This window comes from Acyrthosiphon pisum, chromosome X (assembly GCF_005508785.2).
Source record: "Acyrthosiphon pisum isolate AL4f chromosome X, pea_aphid_22Mar2018_4r6ur, whole genome shotgun sequence".
NCBI lineage: Eukaryota > Metazoa > Arthropoda > Insecta > Hemiptera > Aphididae > Acyrthosiphon > Acyrthosiphon pisum.
The window spans coordinates 114,556,013-114,562,728 of NC_042493.1; the positions used below are offsets into that span (position 1 = coordinate 114,556,013).

A 6,716-nucleotide genomic window follows, 5' to 3' on the forward strand; every position below is an offset into this window, starting at 1 on the left:
AAAAAACTTCCAACAAAACACAGATAATCTTCTTACCATCAAGTTTTATAATAGGTCGATTCGCTCTAATTGTTAAGCTAACGGCATAAAACGTGAACTGCTGAGCGTAAATTTGCTATGTTACGCGTTTGTAAGACGGAGACAACAAATGCGGGTGTGGCGTCCTCTTAACAGAATTGAGGCGTGTAGACAAATTTTTCTATCAAATTATGGAGTATGGTCTTTTATTGCTAATATATTTCTTGTTACATACCTGGTAAATATAATAATAATTATTGTTTTTAATTAATCTCTTTAAAAAAAGTATTGAATTTGAATATACATTTTTTATATAAGAGTAGTCGAATCAGATGGTTTATTGTATGTAATTGGCGAAGAAACAAATAAATCTGAAGAATTTTCAGATACTATAGAAGTATACTATACTGAATTGGTTTGGTAATTTATAATTTTTTTAAGTAATATATTAAAATTTTTTTTTTCTTTTCTATATTTTATATTCCAAGGTACATTACATGTTGTACCTTAGACCATTTTTTATTTTTTAAAACCATGTTCATATATATATAGGCAATTATTTCTTTATTAGTACTAATTATCAATTTAATCTATACTCTGTTCGACTTTTCCACGAGAAAACATGTCACGGCCCGGCTAGACAAACAATATTTTAACATATTATATTATACTTATTAGCTGGGTACAGAGATGTTTCACTGTTTCAGGATAAATATTTATAACACCTATATGTTTTTAATTTTAATATTGAAGAGATGGCTGTTAATTGTACTTTCCCCCTCCCACCCACCAAAAAAAAAAATTTTAAAAAGTAAATTTCATGATGAATTCAAATGAGAAATGTTACGGTTAAATAATTGGTCAGTTAATACAATTGATATATTATAATATGATAGGGGTAGTTTTGACTCAAAAACTTTTGACCAAAAAAAAAAAACTAAATATTTAATATTTATTTAGTGCGTTATTGAGACATGTACCACGTGAGTGCTCATATATTTCTTTAACACACAGTCACACACTTAAGATACGCATATGGCCCACTTGCAAGCAGTGGCGTGTTGAACTGCTTTTACTTACGGAGCGAAGTTTCTTACATACCACCCACCCACCTATTTTATTAAACTCTATATACCAAAACCAATCGCTTCGCTCGCATTGTCCCTATAAAACCATAATGAACAATTTATTTTAACTGTTGCCCCCCCCCCCCCCCTTTATACTGCATTAATATTTATATTCTATACAAATATAGAAAAGTAGTTTTTTTTTATTTTTATGATAATTTATAATCATTTATTAAAGAGTTATGATCAATTTTACAGATATAATTAGTAAATAGATAACAATTTAATTCACATATTTAAATAAATTTAATAATGATAATTGCTTCATTTTACTTTATTATAATATTATATAATACTCAACTTAAGTCTAATTATTTTTTTAACATTAATTAAAATAAACTATTAGTTAACTAAAACTTAATTCATTAAATACTTTATCAGTAAGTCACTATACGTCTTAATGTACAACTGTATAAATATGTTTCTTAATAAATAAATAATAATTCATACATTTTATTATTTTAACAAGATATAAGTTGTTACTTATATAATATTGCCTCTTGTAGTAGTTTAGAGGTATTGGCATATTTGTTTATTGCTTCATCAAGGTTAATAATTACATATTTTTCGCATGATAAGAGCATCAAACTGTCAAGACGTTTTTGTACCATTGTTGAAAGAATTCTAGTCCTAATCAATTTTAATTTAGAAAAAATCCTTTTACTACTGACTGTAGTACTGATGTAGCTGGTATGGTACACAAAAATGTATATGCCATGTACATATTAGGAAATGCAGATATCAAGTTAAATTTATTTAATAACTTTAATATATCTAAAACTGTCATTTTAGTTTTATTTTCTTCACTATTGCCTTCATCTGAATCAACACTTGTATCCTCATCTGATTCACTTATTATTACCTTTTCATGCAATTTTTCAATTGCTATATTTGATTTCAATTTAAGGAAACTGGATGCAAAAGTCGAATACTCCAATTTGAATTGATCAATTTGTAAATTTGGAATCCACTACACAAAATTATCTTCAGGTATTGGACATCCTTTACTTGTAGCAATGAGTCGATTGACTGAAAGAAGGGACAAGTCAGATAAAATTTCTCGTGATCCTTCAAATCGGCTAGTTATAGATGTTATAGTTAGATCAAATTTGATCTAAGACTGTGAAATAAACTTGTATTTTAAAATTATCCTTGGCATTTGATACTATTTCATCATTGGTTTTTTCTCCAGCCATTTTTTTCGGTCTCTGAACCCGTTTTTCTGGAAACCATACTTCTTCCAGTTCATTTTCCAGGGAAAACGTTTTGGCTTCAGCCAATAAAACATCTATAACTGTTGCTCATTTCTTAATTCAGACAATTTTCTAGCACAATTATCAACCATAATTAATGCAGTGATGAAATCCAATGATTGCGATTGTAAATACATGGATAGTGGAGTTGTGTGCTTAAAGATATTTTTCATTAATAACAAATGTGTAACAAACTTGAATGAAAAAATAGTAGACAAGAAATTTGTTGCCATTGAAGAAGTATCACGTTCATTTGAGTTTGATAACTCTTTTAATGTATTAGTAAGTGCTTTATATTTTTCAAATATAACTGTCAAAGCACGGCCATGAGATGTCCAGCGGGTAGTAGAAACATTTTTCATTCTACAAACTCTTTCTTCTGGATAACATATTTTTTGATGATTGAAAAAAATTGCAGTACGTTTTCTTGCTCTTAAAAAAAGCTATCAATGATTGTAGATCTCCAAAAAAATTTCTCATAGTTTTACTTGTATCACAAGTGTCCACCACAACAAGATTTAAAATATGAGAAAAACACCAGACATATATTGCTCGAGAATTTTTTTATTGAATATATTATGCATGAACACCAGAGTATTGGCCTTGCATGGACGATGCCCCATCATATGATTGTGCACACAGTTGATTTTTCCAATCAATTTCATATTTTTTTGCGTCCGATACCGTTTCTAAAGCAACTAATCTTTCTTCTACTTCTTCATTTTCTACATTCTATACATGAAATGTAGATAACAAAACTATTTCGTACTACGACAGTTGTACGACGCTGTCTTTATCATAGAGAAAAACAACGTACTACGTATGTAGTACCTACGTGTTATATTATTATAAGTTATGCCATGTAGTATATTGATGATAACAAAATTACAATTCCATTCTTCGTATAAGCAAAAAAGTACCCATGGGCCACGACCCACCTAATTATTAACCACCCACACTTAAAATATTGATTGAGCGACCGCTTCTTAAAAACATTGTCAACACGCCACTGCTTGCAAGTGTACATAGACTCATATTTGTAATTGTCTATACCTATATATTAAACTCCTTAAAACAGTCAGAATCAAGCAGGGCTTACCAACCGAATCATTTATTCGGGTTTCGGGTATCGGTGGCTGGATGTAGTTGGGTGTTCAAACAACGGATTAAATAATTTAAATACGCGTTTGGATTTTAATAACCGTCATGATTCGGGTTAATATTTGTTAATACAAGTGTTTAATAGGTTAGGAAAAAAGGCTGAGCCCCCAAAAATTGTCAAGCCAAAAAAAAATTTAAAAAAAAATATTGATTTATACTATTTATAATAAAATATAAATTACCAACACGAAATCGCAACATTTGTTTTAGAATTTAGACCAAACGCGATAATGTACAGTTATTACATATTTCTAAGAAACTACAAGAACTAAGACAATGGGAAATTAATAAGTTACCTATTGACTTTCTATTTACCTTTATTTACCACTTGCCATCTGCCAAGTCACCTATAGTGGTGGGCACCATAGGGGCGTTGAGCCGCAGAGAAATAAAATAAAATATGAATGATGATTTTGCGATTTTCAAAAAACTGGTAAAAGTAGCCACAAATTACGATATTCGTTACTAGATTATCATAATGATACCACTTGGGAAGTTGGTTAGCAAATAATAGGTACCAGAGGCGGAACTAAGATTTTTTACACCCGGGGAAAATATTAAAATTACGCCCAATCATAGACCAAGACTGAAAATAATATACATACCTACCATTCCCTACATTTGTTTTCAAATAACTGGAATTAAAATTACAACATACTTTACAGACTAAATACTTATTAACTTTTTAACACATAATAATGTTAACTAAAAAGTTAAAAACATCAAGCTAGTTCTTACTCGTAGAATCATATTACTTACTACTTATGTTACAATAATTTAATTTAATAAGAGTTATTCTGATTTTTACACTACTATTAAAGTATACTAAAGAGATTCTCTATATTTTCTAACTATTAAAATTTTTAATAATATACTTGTTTAATTCAATATGAAAGAACTTTTTTATTAAAACATTTTTTATTTACAAATCTGCTACACACTTAATAAAATATAACAATATATACTCTAAAAGTTTCATATTATATCAACAAATAATATTTTTTAAATTACAACAAAAAAACTAAAATCGTTATTCTTGGTTTTAATATGTAATTTCGTAAATTTTATGGTGTATATAAAATGATAATTTAAACATTCAGTGAAATTTTCATGCATCTACACTTATTCGTTTTTGAATTACAATTAAATAAGAAAATCGCTACATGAGAAATCGAGTGAATATCCGATGTTGTAAAATTATGATCTTCAAACACTCATAAAAATGTATTTTTATTTGCTTTTAGATATTTTGTTTTTGTTAAAAGTAGAAAAACTTATGTTAAATCATGTATTACATTTTAAAATGAAAATTTTTTATAAATTACTAACTCAAAATAATTTGCAAATTTTCGTCATTTTTACGTATTTTGTCAACATTTGAACTTTAAATGCTTTGAAAAAAAATTGTGACTACAGATTTTTAATATTTTTCATCTGCCTTTGAAAACATGTATTTAGAGCCTTCTATTAAATTTTGATGATTTTTACCAACAAATAAAATTTTATTGATATTTTAGAAAAAAACCCTAAAATAATTGAAAACTAAAAATGTCCGTAAACAACTCTATACACCTAAATATTTTTCAAAATTTGAGTGGCCTAACCCACATTAAAACATTTAACACCTAACCAATGTTAATTGGGTTAGTGCTTTATAGATAGTTTAGAAGGCAAGAAATTAAATATTAAAAGTGAGTTTATTTTCCTTAGAGTAGATTTTAGGGGGGAAAAAAATATTGAAAAATATACAATACTTCAATTATGTAGAACTATCTTGGTAAATATTATAATTTATAATATTATAAAATATTAACATCATTTTTAATAAGCAGATATAATACATCGTACGTTGATTGATAATCTTATAAGTTATTATGTAGGTATCAGAAATTTTAACGAAACACTGCATCAAAAAATTCCTTTATATTTACACACTTTCACTCAGAATCTTAATAATTATAGTAGGTATATACATACTGACAGCAGCATACCAATTACCAGTATACTTATTAGCTATTTTGTATACTTATACGAATCTACCTATTCATAATCTTACCTTTAACTAAAAATATGATATACTATACTGATTAGTGGCTATTCCGCTTGGTCAGCCGCGCTTTCAAATGGCAAATGACAGAATTATCACTGTGGACTGTGGTAATTAATTGTTTGCTATTTTTGTCCTCGTCGTCGCCGTGCGTCGACGAAAACGTTCATATTAATTAATATATTTATATTTACGATTGAATCAATAATAAATACAATCGTTTATAATTTGTATTATTAGTCTGTCTATATAATCTATATGTACTGTCGACCGCCGACGCACGCCGATCGCGCAGCTACGCGATCTAATAATAGAATGACGAATAATTATTTTACGCCATAGTATATAATTTTATTTTTGTTTTTCATTATTATTTGAAATAAAAATATTTTCTTACTTCTAAAACCAATCATTAATATAAAGTCCCACAAAAAAATTACGCCCATTAAAATTTTACGCCCGGGGACCAATCCCGAGCTATCCCCCCCCTAGTTCCGCCACTGATTGGTACTATATTATATAAGTATTAATACTTATTAGTTATTACTGTTATTAGTATTTGATAATTTGGTCACGATTGTCAAGTGTCAATACGTTATTCAATTCTGTTTAGACCATGTCTATATTTTATATTGCTATTGGCCATATTTGGTTTTATTTTACAAGCTAATAAAGTAGCAAATTATATCTATCTATATATATGTTAGCGTTAAAGTATTTAATGGCAATATTTCATGAAATACCTAGCTATTACATACATTAACCAAATCAATGCGATAAAACATATAATATTAAATTTAACTAGGTATTTTATGAATTTCCAGTGATTGCTCAGTTATAGTTTATATATTAGATTTCGTTAAGATAAGGCGAGATAACGTCAATAATAAGTGACGGTCAAATCTAACCCAACGTTCCGATCAATTTATTATTTCGTTGTGGTAGAACATATAATATGTTTGTTTCTCAACCAGTTGTTTGCAGTACACCATAGTTATACATTTAACGCATTATACAGCTGTATTACCTACACGTGTTTTAATTTTTTTTTTAATTCGAAATTATATTCAATATGGATGAAACGATGATTCTTATGAAACAACAATTTTA

The 6,716-nt window shown here is 28.1% G+C and overlaps 1 protein-coding gene across 1 annotated transcript in view; it reads left to right on the plus strand.

The window, feature by feature from the left end:
- Positions 1–6,716, plus strand: part of LOC100574883 (TATA-box-binding protein-like) — a 22,836-nt gene that overhangs the window by 3,219 nt on the left and 12,901 nt on the right. The window lies entirely within an intron of this gene.